Raw genomic sequence first — 12662 nt, 5'->3', positions numbered from 1 at the left:
AGACATTTTATAGCAAGGAAGGGAGGGAATAACTTTTCAGTCTAGGAGAGGAGGTCCCTAGGACCATCAACGGAGAAGAGCCAAGAGTAGGAACCTAGCCAGAGACTCAGTGATGCTTGAGATGGAGGCAGAGACAATGACGTGGAGTGATGAAGCAGCTGGGGACTTTAGATCCAGAGAGGGAGAGCGATTGTGTGCTAAAGACTGGAGGGGGCGGGGGAGTAGTGTAGGGGCAGGCTTGCAGGGTATACCCTTTGGTCGGTTGATGATGCATGGAGGAGACTGTAACCATGGCAATGACACGATGTATGATAGAATGAATGTAAAACTAATGTTCTCCCATGTAAACTATCATATAATTCACAATAAAACACTTAAAAAAAAAAAAAAAAGAAGAAGGAATATACTGTACCAAAAAAGAATTGATTGAATGTTCAACCATTTCAAGAGGTATTGTATCATCAAGAACCAGTGGTACTGAATGAAGAAGCCCAAGATACAATGACAGTATTGGCCAAAAGAAAGCTCCAGTATTTGGTGGAATATTAATTGAGAATTGTCAATGAACGTATGGAACTCTGGACATGCTGACTCTTCTTTGCCAAGGAATTTGCCAGAAAATTTCCAAGTCAACCAACTGGAAGAAATTCATATTTGTGCCTATTCCAAAGAAAGGTGATTCCAAAGAATGCAGAAATCATTAAACAATATCAGTAATATCATCCACAAGTAAAATTTGCTGAAGATAATTTAAAAATGATTTCAGACTTATATTTACATGGTACTGTCAAAAATTCAAGCCAGATCTAAAAGAGGATGTGGAATGATGGCATGAGACTGAGCAGATGGATCTTAATTGAGAACAGAGTATACCAGAAAGAAGTTTGCCTATGTTCTATGGGTGTCTGAGTGGTGCAGTGGATTAAGTGTTGGGATCCTAACTTAAATTTTGACAGTTCTAACCTATCAGCTGCTTCAGGGGAGAACGATGAGCCAGTCTTCTTAAGTAAAGATTAACAGTCTTAGAAAATGTCTTAAGTAGTTCATCCGTCCTATAGGTTTTCTATGAGTTAGAATAGACTCAAGGGCAATGGGTTTTAGATTGTATGATCTATTGGTTATTTAAAAGCATTCAACTATGTGGATAATGGATAACATTGAAATGAATGGGAATACTAGAAGACTTAATAGTGCTCATGGGAAACCTATACATATACTAAGAGGCAGTCATTTGAACAGAACTTTGTGGTTTGAAATCAGGAAAGGTTTATATGCCAGGGATGTATCCTTTTGCCATACTAATCCAATCTGCTTGAGAATCTGGACTATATGCAGAATGCTGTATCAGGATTAGAGAAAGGCTCATTTAAAAAATGTGACTTGAAGATAACACAACCTTACTTACTGAAATCTAAGAGGATTAAAGTCACTTACAGTCTTCCATGTAGATTACAACTCAATATAAAACTAAAATGCTCACAAATGGACTAATAAACAACATCATGATAAACAGATATAAAACTGAAGTTATCAAAGATTTCACTTTACTTGAATCCACTATCAATGCCCATGAAAGTGGTATGTAAGAAATCAAACAACTTAATTCATTGGGCAAATCTGCTGCAGAAGATTTCATTGAAGTGTTAAAAAGCAAAGATGGCCCTTTAAAGACTAAGGTGTGGCTGACCTAAGTCACAGTATTTTCAATGGATGGGAAAGCTGGACAGTGAATCAGGGGAACTGAAGAACTGATGCTTTTGAAATATGGTGTTGGTGAAGAATATTGAATACAATTTGGGTTGCCAAAAAAACAAAAAAGAAGAAATATACCTTGAAAGAAGTAACAGCTAGAATGTTTCTTAAAAAGGAGCATGACCAGATTGCATCTCACATACTTCCGACATGCTAACAGTAAGGGTCAGTCCTTGGAGAATGACAACATGCTTGCTAAAGTAGAGAGTCGGTGAAAATGAGGAAGACCCTCGACGAGATGGACTGACAGAGTTGTTGTAATAATGGCCTCAAACAGCAACAACTGTGAGGATGGCACAGGACTGGGGAGTATTTCAATCTTTTGTACAAAAGTTCTCTGAATCAGAACCAACTCAAAGCATCTAACAGCAACAATAGAAATATTTCTTCTTCAAAATATCTCTTCTTCCTGTGCCTCAACAATGCTACTTTATCCTCTAATATAATTTGTATCATTTTCATACTCTTTGACAAACGTTATTTTACTTTCACCTGTCCTTTAAGAGTTAATATCTTTAAGGTGCCTGTTCTAAGCTCTCTGCGATTCTCCCTTCAATCTTCCTCCTTGATAATGTATTTATTATATTAGTAACTAACTATAAGCCAATTCTTAAACAATGTCAATTCCCTTCATATTCTGAAATTGTGCCAAATTCATAACTGTCTCCTAGACATCCACAATTGTCCTTATATTTCAGGTATTTTAGATTCAAATTTTCAAAACTAAAATCTGCCCTTCAGACAACTTATTTCTCCTCCATTTCTGGCCTCACATAAAATCAGTATCTTTTTATGACTTAATCAAGAGACCCTGACTTCTTTTCACAATTTAAATATTTAAATATTATCTTTCTTGTTGCATGGTTTCTGAGACAAAGTCCTCTGTGCTTCTTATATTTGTTCCTCCATAACTATGGTTTTCTCCAACCACCTGGCTTCTTGCAATATTTTCTCTGTCTTTGGTTTTCTGCAGTTTGATTATAACAAACCTATCCTTGGCTTTTAGCAAGTCTTGTAATTTTCTGTTGATAGATGGATATAATCTACCATGATAAGAATTGTGATAAATAGGCTTTATCCACGACAGTCTATGATATTCGTGCTAGGTTCAAAACCACCCAAAGATGCTTCAGAAGGAAGGTCTGGCAGTCTACTTCTGAAATGTCATTGCCTTGACAACCTATGAAGTAGCTGGGATTACTATAAGCCAAAATTGTCTCTCTGGCAACTAACAAGAAGAACCACCAATTTAGAGTTCCAATATGATCTGTTCAAGTAAGTAAGCTGTAATTCTCTGTATTCAGGTGAATGCACTGGACTGCAAAGTCAGTTAAGCTCACCGAAATTCTATGTAGGGTTGCTTTAAGTCAAAATTGAATCGATGGCACTTAACTACAAAAAACCTGTTTACAAAAAAATTGTGAGGGCTAATTTTCTCTTCAAGCACAATCCTCTGATGGGTTCAAAAACAGTCATTTATTTTTTCATTTTGTTTATTTTATTTTATTGTTGCAAGAATAAGGAGTGATGAATTCCTACATCTTTCCATGTCAGAGCTGAAAGTGAAAATTCCTACCCTTAACTTCTCACCTTCTTTCAATTCCATATTCAACTAGCATCTTCTTTCTCACTCCAAACTTCCTGTAATTCATTACCTTTCTCCAGTCCCCATTGCCACTACCTTAATTCAGTCCTTTACAGATGGTTACAGTTCTTCCCAAGGAGCTCTGGTAGCGTAGTGGTTACTAATTGGGCTGCGAACCTTAAGGTCAGCAGTTCGAAACTACCAGCCGCTCCGCGGGAGAAAGATGAGGCTTTCTATTCCCGTAAGGATTTACACCCTCGGAAACCCTGTACAGGGTCGCTATGGGTCGGAACCGACTCGACGGCACTTAACAACAACAACAACAACAGTTCTTCCCATGCCTTAGCCTTTGTTTCAACATTCACCAAGAGAACCTTATAGGGATTATTTAGGAATGCTGCTTAAATTCCCTATTAACTGTAAGCTCTTTGAAGATAGAGACTATATTTTATCTTTGCGTATCCCAAATCATCTAGCCCAGTAACTTGCATAGAGGAAGAGTTCAATAAATATTGATTGAGTGAATGGAAGAATGAGTCATCATCCATCCTACATGCCTTTAGTGATTTAGTTGAAAAAATTAGCCTGAGATTTGAAGTTAAAGTTGATTCTGATTTTCTTAGATTAGTCCAGAAATTCCATATTTTGCCCACAAATAGATTCCATTAATGATGCAAGTAGCTGCCTCCTGGTGGTATTCAAATTAACAATTCAATGAAGACCAACTAGGAAATGTGCTGTATAATCAAGAGGATGGATTTTTTTTTTCTTTTTTTTAACCCTGGACAATTCACCTCTGACAACCTCAGAAAGTATTTATCAGGAAATACATTTACTGCCTTTCATAATACTAAAGCCATTTAGGAGAATACTTAATGAAAATGTTCTTTATTGTATTTTTGTTGTCTTATCTGGCATTTAACATCCTCTTTTGGTTTTCAACATTTTTTCCAATAATTTTTCCCTTCTTAAAAGGAACATCATAGTCATTACTCCTTTCTTTCATAAGTGAAATAGAAAGTGGAAATAGAAAATATAAGTAACTTATTCAAACAAACACAAGTTATCGAAAGTGCTCAAATGAAAAATTGTCACTATTTCAGTAACACATGAAAAACTGATTTCATATTATAGACAACAGCTTTAGAACTAAAGAAAGTATTTCAATATTTTTTTATCTAATATCTAAATCCAAGATTGCAAAAAATATATAAAGATATTTTTAGTGAACACAGACTAAATACATACAATACCTCAGTTTTAGATTAAAAAATAAAACAATTTAATTTTCATGGTTCATAGTTTATCAAAGACAATGTCCCATGGTTAACTTCTAATAATAAGAGAAAAGATTGTTCACTCAAATCCACAGGCTTTATTTCCATTATTTCTTTAAATTTAATTTTACAGAAACCCCATTAGTTAGGTAGCATTTCTGAAAATTTACAGTAGAGATAAGTCTCTTGAAGAAGCCCCAGTAACCAAGATTTCCAGCTATTGTCATAGTACAAGGGAGATTTACACATTGCATGCTAGATGGATGGTTATTTTCAGAGTTCAGTACAGTGTCTGCTCAACAGAGGAAAAAAAAAGTGCTATAAAGAGTATTCTCTCTCTTCTAGGTTCCAAGTGTTACGGTCTCATGAAGATTTCACATAAAAAATGATACTTCAGTGATTTTCGGATAGCATTATGAAGTAGATTAATATAAGGGAGAATGCCTTTCTTTAATGATATCAGTGTCCTGCTATATTAACAAAGTCTGGTCATTTAGTGTAATCAAATCATAAAACAAAAAACAAAAACAAAAACAAAAATTTTTGTTGTTTATGCCACTTGTAGGTGGAAATCTTTTCCCTTACTGCCTAGATACCCTAAGTGATACAATTACCTTTCATAAGTCTGTAGTTTGTAGTTACACATGATCACCTACTGAAGTGGTAAAATCTAGGCTGCCTACTTTTCAATGAGGCTAAGTTTTATCCAACTTTTGTATTCTCATTTTCCAAAATGAAGATAGACTGGAATCCTAAAAAGTAATTTTAAACACTGGTGTTTTTACACTTCCCACATAAGTTTTCCTTAATAATGTCTCAGGTTTTTTAATAATTCCCAAAATAATTCAAGAAAAATGTTGAGAGGGCAGAAAACAAACAAGTACAGTCATTATACATTTGTTATCATTTAAAAAAAGTTTTTGTGCTTATAGGCTGCATGTCTTGAGTAATTGTGAAAATGTTCTTTAAGCAATATCAGATAGAGGTCAGGGATTAAGGAAAATCATGCTACCCACCATATCTTGATGTAATCCTATGTTAAAAATAAGAAGATATGCAAGAACATTGTTATTTTTTGGTGTACTTTTGTTTTTTTTTATCCCCATTCAATTGTGTATTTCAAAAAGAAAAAGAGATAAGCAAAGTATAGTTGACTTTTCTATCACAGATCCTGTTGAAATAGTGATGAGTTGCTATTTGTCCCACAGATATGTTCTATTTTATTTGATGAAATCCTCAAAAGGTGAGATTTGCCACTGCTTCTCAGGTTTGACTCTATGTAGTTGTGAAAAGGCAAAAAAATCCAAGAATCATGCTCTCTACCAGTTGTATTCATAGTGAGAAGGATAGTTTCCCCTCAAAAGAGTCTCTTTTTCATGCAATACAGATATCCCACCTCTACCATCTCTTCTGGTAGCGTAGTGTTTACTAATCGGGCTGTGAACCACAAGGTCAGCAGTTCGAAACTACCAGCGATTCCGTGGGAGAAAGATGAGGAGTTCTGCTCCCGTAAAGATTTATAGCCTCGGGGACCCTGTGCAGGGTCGTTATGAGTTGGAACCGACTCCATGACACTTAATAACAACAACCGTCTCTTCTGATCTATTGGCCATGATTAGATTACACATCCAAACTGGGTTGTTAAGTGCCATGGAGTTGGTTCCTATTCATAGCTACCCTGTACATGGTTTCCAAGAAGAGGTTGGGGAGTTTGAACCAACCTGGGTTTAGTAGTCCAGTGCATTTCCTACAGATCCACACAAGGACTCAACAAAATATCAGTTCCATTTCAGGTGGTAGGCTTTTTGTGACAGAAGAATGAATGCATGGGAGAGGGTCACTGAGAATCTATTATAGACACTGACATTACAAGGATTTACACTGTAAGATCCTTGGGGAAAGTTTGGTATGACTTTGTACTGTTAAACATTTCATTACTTTAAATATATTTCATTCAGGAATGCATTTAGAAATATATGAACATTTAAAAACTAGTCATTGGGAGTGGCCTTGTTCTCTGCCTTGCTCGTTTGTTTGTGCTGACACTTCCCAGCTCTCGCCAGCCTTGGGTCCGCTGCCTCCTTGGGCTCAAACAACATGCCTTCAATTAAGTTGCAAAGTTCTGATGGAGAGATATTTGAAGTTGATGTGGAAATTGCCAAACAATCTGTGACTATCAAGACCATGTTGGAAGATTTGGGAATGGATGATGAAGGAGATGATGACCCAGTTCCTCTACCAAATGTTAATGCAGCAATATTAAAAAAGGTCATTCAGTGGTGCACCCATCACAAGGATGACCCTCCTCCTCCTGAGGATGATGAGAACAAAGAAAAGAGAACAGACGACATGCCTGTTTGGGACCAAGAATTCCTGAAAGTTGACCAGGGTACACTTTTTGAACTTATTCTGGCTGCAAACTACTTAGATATCAAAGGTTTGCTTGATGTTTACTTGCAAGACTGTTGCCAATATGATCAAGGGGAAAACTCCTGAAGAAATTCTTAAGACCTTCAATATCAAAAACGACTTTACTGAAGAGGAGGAAGCCCAGGTACGTAATGACAACCAGTGGTGTGAAGAGAAGTAAAATGTTGTGCTTGACACTGTAACACTGTACGGTTTATTCCAAATACTAATTGCACTGCTCTATTTATAATTGTTAATATTAGACAAACAGGAGACAAATGCAGCAGCAAATCAACTGTATTGGCAGAATATTGTCTTCATTGCATGTTTAATACAGATTGTAGAACCTAGAGCTGAGTTTCTCCTAATGTGATCAAAAGTTGTTTGTTTTTTCTTTGTTCTGAATAAAACTGAACTCTGGGTTCTCTATAGAAAATGAAAAACAAAACAAAACAAAAACTAGTTATTGGTAGACCCAGAAAGGGAGAGGGGCTGTGTGCTGATGACCAGAGGGCAGGTTTACAGGGTATAACCTTTGGTTGGTTGATGATACATGGAGGGGATTGTAACCATGGCAATGAAGCGATATAGGATAGAATGAGTGTAAAGCTAGTGTTCTCCCATGTAAATAATCACATAACTCACAATAAAACATTAAAAAAATAAAAAAAGATGAAGTTAGGAAAAAAAAAAAAGAACAATATCTCATGGTATGGTGAGAGCTGGAGACCTGGGGACTCCTGAATCCATGGACAAGGACATGGCCACAGAGGGCTAGAGCTGAAAGTGAAGTGTTCAGTTGATATGAAATGAGGGGATATGCACAAGGGCATCTAAACTTGTAGGTAGTGACCATTGGACCTAGCTTCAATGGCTAGATGTTCAGAACCCAACTAGAGGAAGGAAAAGAGGGGGGGGGGAAAGTGTGTTTTTTTGTTTTGTTTTGTTTTTTTAATTAAACAAGTGAAAGTCGCTACAATCTGATGAACTTGACCTATACTTATGGATGTAATAGCTTAAAATACCAACCAAGAGGGAAATAATCATTACAGCAAGGACCATTCCCATTCCCTCTGTACACAAGGTTGATAAGGATGGGCAACTTAGACATTGGCTACCTAAAATGGGGTGGGGGTGGGGGGCTGTAAAGGCATGAAGAGACTGGCTTACAAGTTTTCAAGCGGGAGTTTAGATTCAGAGTGTGAAGGGGAAGATAGACTACCCACTGAGCGGTTTTCATCCTGTCTAAGACAGATCTGGTGAAAGGAGAGGGGACAAGACTTTCATGATTCAATAGTGAGTAATTGTTATCATGACTAATTGTGATTGTTGCAACTGTAAAGGTAGAAGTTTTGTAGCAAAAAGGGGTGAGTGTTTGATCTTACAGTCCTGGAGTGGAGGACCCTGGGACCATCAAGCGAGAAGAGTGCAAGTGGAGTGTGGGACTCTACCCAGAGAAGTGGCAATGTCAGAGATGGAGGCAAAGATGATGACAGGGAGGGACAGAGCTGCTGAAAATTCTAGACTCATGGAGGGAGAGGGGATGTGTGCTCATGGCTGAGGGGCAGGGTGTGTGTGCCCTTTGGCTGTTTGAATGATTATATATTCCTGAGTGTTTTGGTGCACATCCAAAAAAACAAACAAACAAACAAACAAACAAACAGAAGGAATAGAAGCAAATACTGTTGAATGATGAAGCATGCAGGGGATTGTAATCATTGCAATGAAATGAACTGATATTCTCCCATGTAAACTATCACTCGATTCACAATAAAAACTTAAAAACAAAACAAAACACTAGTTATGGGCAAGATAATGCAAATATAACAGCAAATAAGATGGCAAAAGGGTGCTTATATTTTTACTGAACAGGACAATTTTTTAGAAGCATGATGAGTACTATAGAAAACAATTTCTGGGAAATCCAACCTAACCTTTTTTGATGAAGTAGCGCTTACACAGAGATCTGAAATAGGAGTATGAGTCTTACTGTGGATACAGAGAAAGAAAAGACACCTGAACAAATAAAAATGTGAAGGAATCCTGGTGGTGCAGTGAAATGAAACACAGAAAGTTCAGGGAAGTAAAACAGATCTAGTAGAGGATTCCTGGTGTGGTGCTGTAGCATAATCATTGAAGTGTGAACTACAAGGTTGGCAGTTCAAATCCACCAGCTGTTCCCCAGAAACTGTATACAGCATCGTTATGAATCAGAACCAACTCAATGGCACTTAGCAAATATAAATGAAGTACAGAATACAAAGAGACACAATGACACTTAAAAATGCAATAAAATAGGTCACATCATTTGTGTTTTTTTAGGTTTTATCTTAAAGACGAGAGGAATGCATGCAGCAGAAACATGTTTTTAGTAAGGGGATGATATAATATTTTCAGATAATTGTAAGACTACCTGACGATAATAGAAAAAGAAGATAAGGTTGTAAGAGAGTAAATGAGGATCCTAATTAGAAGGTTATTACAGTATTAGAGGAAACAGCTAAAAGTGTATTTAAACAGTTTGATAGTAGTGGACTGAATTATAGATGATATCTGTAGAACTCTAAGAAAATGTTGAATTATTCTCTGAAATAACTTTTACTAAGCTATGCATGAACCTGATTTTGAAATTTATAATTACAGGTTAATTCCTATGTGTTTAATACAGAGAATTTTAAAGTCAATCAAGAACCTCTAGAATTTATCTCTAAAAGCTCAGAAATCTTGAAGGATGCAGCTCGGCAGCTTAAACATGGCAGTCTCCCCATGAACCTCATTTGGTTCACTGTGTTTCTGACTGTTCTCTGCCTAAACAATAGAAAGAATTTTAGAAAAATATGTAATGCATATGACACTAGTGAAAATACCATGGCTTGGGTCATTTTCAAAAGTATACTGAAATTAAAAAGGGGAATTCATTTACAATAAATTTTACTTCTTAGATATTCTTGCAGCAAGTGTAACTTGAAATTATCCAACAAGAGATGCATCTATCCATGCACTCGTGCACATCCTGCTTTCAAGTTAATCCTCTCCAATATATTTTTCAAATGCTTAAATTGTATTGTGTTCTATTAAGCGACACACAAATACAAGGATACAGTATAAATCTTCTATTACAATCTCACAATTGCCACTGGACTGTACAATACAGCTTCAACAAATTAGCTTCTGTTAGATGTGAATTTTCTACTTCCTACAATAGTAACTTTCAGCAGCATAGTGCTCAAGATAATATAATTTGAATTATATGGTTATCAAGCAAAAATTGTTCTTATATTTTATCGAGAACTATATAAGAGTAGTCTAATAAATGGATCCAGCCATGAGGTGGTGAATTGTCTTCTTTTTACCTCAGATATTAAACCAAAAGGATAGGAAATATTGAAGGCAAGGAAACCTATTACAAATGGGAATAGCTAACATTTATTAGGTTTTAGGTGAGTGTCAGGAACTCTGTACATAATTTCTCATTTAGTTCTGACAATTGTGTTAAGATGGAAACTAGTATTTGATGGTAACACAAAGAGAAATTGATCTTTTAAAACTGTAAATAATGTGCCAAATTTCCCTAATAGCCTAGCAATACTATTAGATCTAAGGAGCTCTGGTAGTGTAGTGGTTACAAATCGGGCTGCAAACTTTAAGGTCAGCGGTTCAAAACTACCAGCTGCTCTGCAGGAGAAAGATCAGGCTTTCTACTCCCGTAAAGATTTACACCCTCGGAAACCCTGTACAGGGTCGCTATGGGTCGGAACCGACTCGACGGCACTTAACAACAACAACCATTAGATCTATAGGGTTCCTAGCTATTTAAATGAGATGCTATACTGTTGCTGTTAAGTGCCTTCCAGTTTCTGACTCATAACAAACCTGACTCATAGGATTTCCAAGGAGCAGCTGGTGCGTTTGAACCACAGACTAAGAGGCTAGCAGTCCAACGCATATACTACAGCACCAAAGCAGGATTCCATAGTGCTTCATTTATAAAACATCTACAATAAGCCACGCATCCTTGGGCATTATGAACACATTTTAATTAAGTAAGCACAACATTTTTTATAGGTAGATAGGGTACATGTGTGGTGCTGTGGGGTAATGCGCCAGACTGCAAAGCCATTTGAACTGCAAGGTTGGAAGTTCATGCTGCTCCTCGGCAACCCTATACAGGCAGGGTTGCTATGGGTTGGAATTGACTCGATGGCACTTAACAGCAACAACAGTGTACATGTAAGAAAATTCAGCTCCTTAGGCATTATAAACATATTTTAATTAATTAAGTAAAATAATCTTGCTGGATTGTCGTTGTCAGGTGCCACTGAGTCGGATCCAACTACAGCAGCCCAGTGTACAACAAAATGAAACACCACTCAGTCATACACCATCCTCACAACTGCTGCTAAACATGAGCCTACTGTTTCTGCCACTGTACCAATCCAACTGATTGGTGGTCTCCCTCTTTGTCACTGACCCTTGTGTAGTGTGACTGTAGGATAAGCACTGAAGCAAATGTTGATTTGACTCACAAGGTCGGTGGTTCAAACTCACCAGCTGCTCCTCAGAAATCCTATACAGGCGTGCTATGAGTCAGAACCAATTCGATGGCACTCAATAACAACAACCATTTTACCAAGCATGATGTTCTTTTCCAGGGACTGGTCCCTCCTGATTATGAGTTTGAATTATGAGAGAGAGAAGTCTGGTCATCTTGACTTCAAAGGAAGATTCTGGTTGTACTTCTTCCAACACAGATTGGTTTGTTCTTCTGGTAGTCCATGGTACTTTTAATATTCTTCTCCAGCACCATAACTCAAATTCATTAATTAATCGACAGTCCTCCTTATTCACTGTTGAACTTTCACATGCATATGAGGTTATTGAAATTACTATGGCTTGGGTCAAGCACAGCTTAATCCTCAAAAACTGACATCTTTGTTCTTGAACACTTTAAAGAGACCTCGTGCAGCCAGTTTTTCTAATGCAATACATTGTTTGATTTCTTGGCAGCTGCTTTCATGATTGTTGATGGTGGATCCAAGCAAAATGAAGTCCTTGACAACTTCAATATGTTTTCCATTTATCAGGATGTTATTTATTGCCCCAGTGGTGAGGATTTTTGTTTTCTTCACATTGAGATGCAACCCATATCAAAAGTTGTGGTATGCAACCCATATCAAACTCTGCATATCATAGATTGTTAATTTTGATATGCAATGAGTCTTCCTCCGATCCCGATTCCATGTTCTTCATAAAATCCAGCTTCTCAAATTATTTGCTCAGCATACAGACTGAGTAAGTATGGTGAAACAATACAATCCTGGCACATACCTTTCCTGATTTTAAACCATTCAGTGTCCCCTTGATCTATCTGAGCAACTGCCTCTCGGTCTATGTATAGTCAGATAAGGTATATTTCAATATATGTACTATACACTTAAGAAAACTCAAGCTTAGAGAGCTTAAATAAATTAACATTAAACATATGGACTGAAATAATTAAGTTTTCATTTGAATTCAATCTTGGTATGTATCAAATTATGGACGAGATACATCTCTGTGCTCATTCCAAGGAGAGGTGACTCAATGGAATGTGTCAGTCATCACACAGTATCATTAATATCTCTTACCCATCGCTTTTC

At 36.9% G+C, this 12662-nt stretch overlaps 1 protein-coding gene and 1 pseudogene across 2 annotated transcripts in view; one reads left to right on the top strand and one right to left on the bottom strand.

The window, feature by feature from the left end:
* The window catches only part of CCSER1 (coiled-coil serine-rich protein 1), a 1871951-nt gene that overhangs the window by 1175619 nt on the left and 683670 nt on the right, over nucleotides 1-12662 (bottom strand). The window lies entirely within an intron of this gene.
* On the top strand, nucleotides 6659-7448 carry LOC102825170 (annotated as a pseudogene). Its single transcript, XR_438782.1, has one exon. The product of XR_438782.1 is annotated as an S-phase kinase-associated protein 1 pseudogene (transcript).

Source organism: Chrysochloris asiatica, unplaced genomic scaffold, assembly GCF_000296735.1.
Source record: "Chrysochloris asiatica unplaced genomic scaffold, ChrAsi1.0 scaffold00218, whole genome shotgun sequence".
Classification (NCBI taxonomy): Eukaryota; Metazoa; Chordata; class Mammalia; order Afrosoricida; family Chrysochloridae; genus Chrysochloris; species Chrysochloris asiatica.
This window is presented reverse-complemented; position numbering and strand designations above follow the sequence as displayed.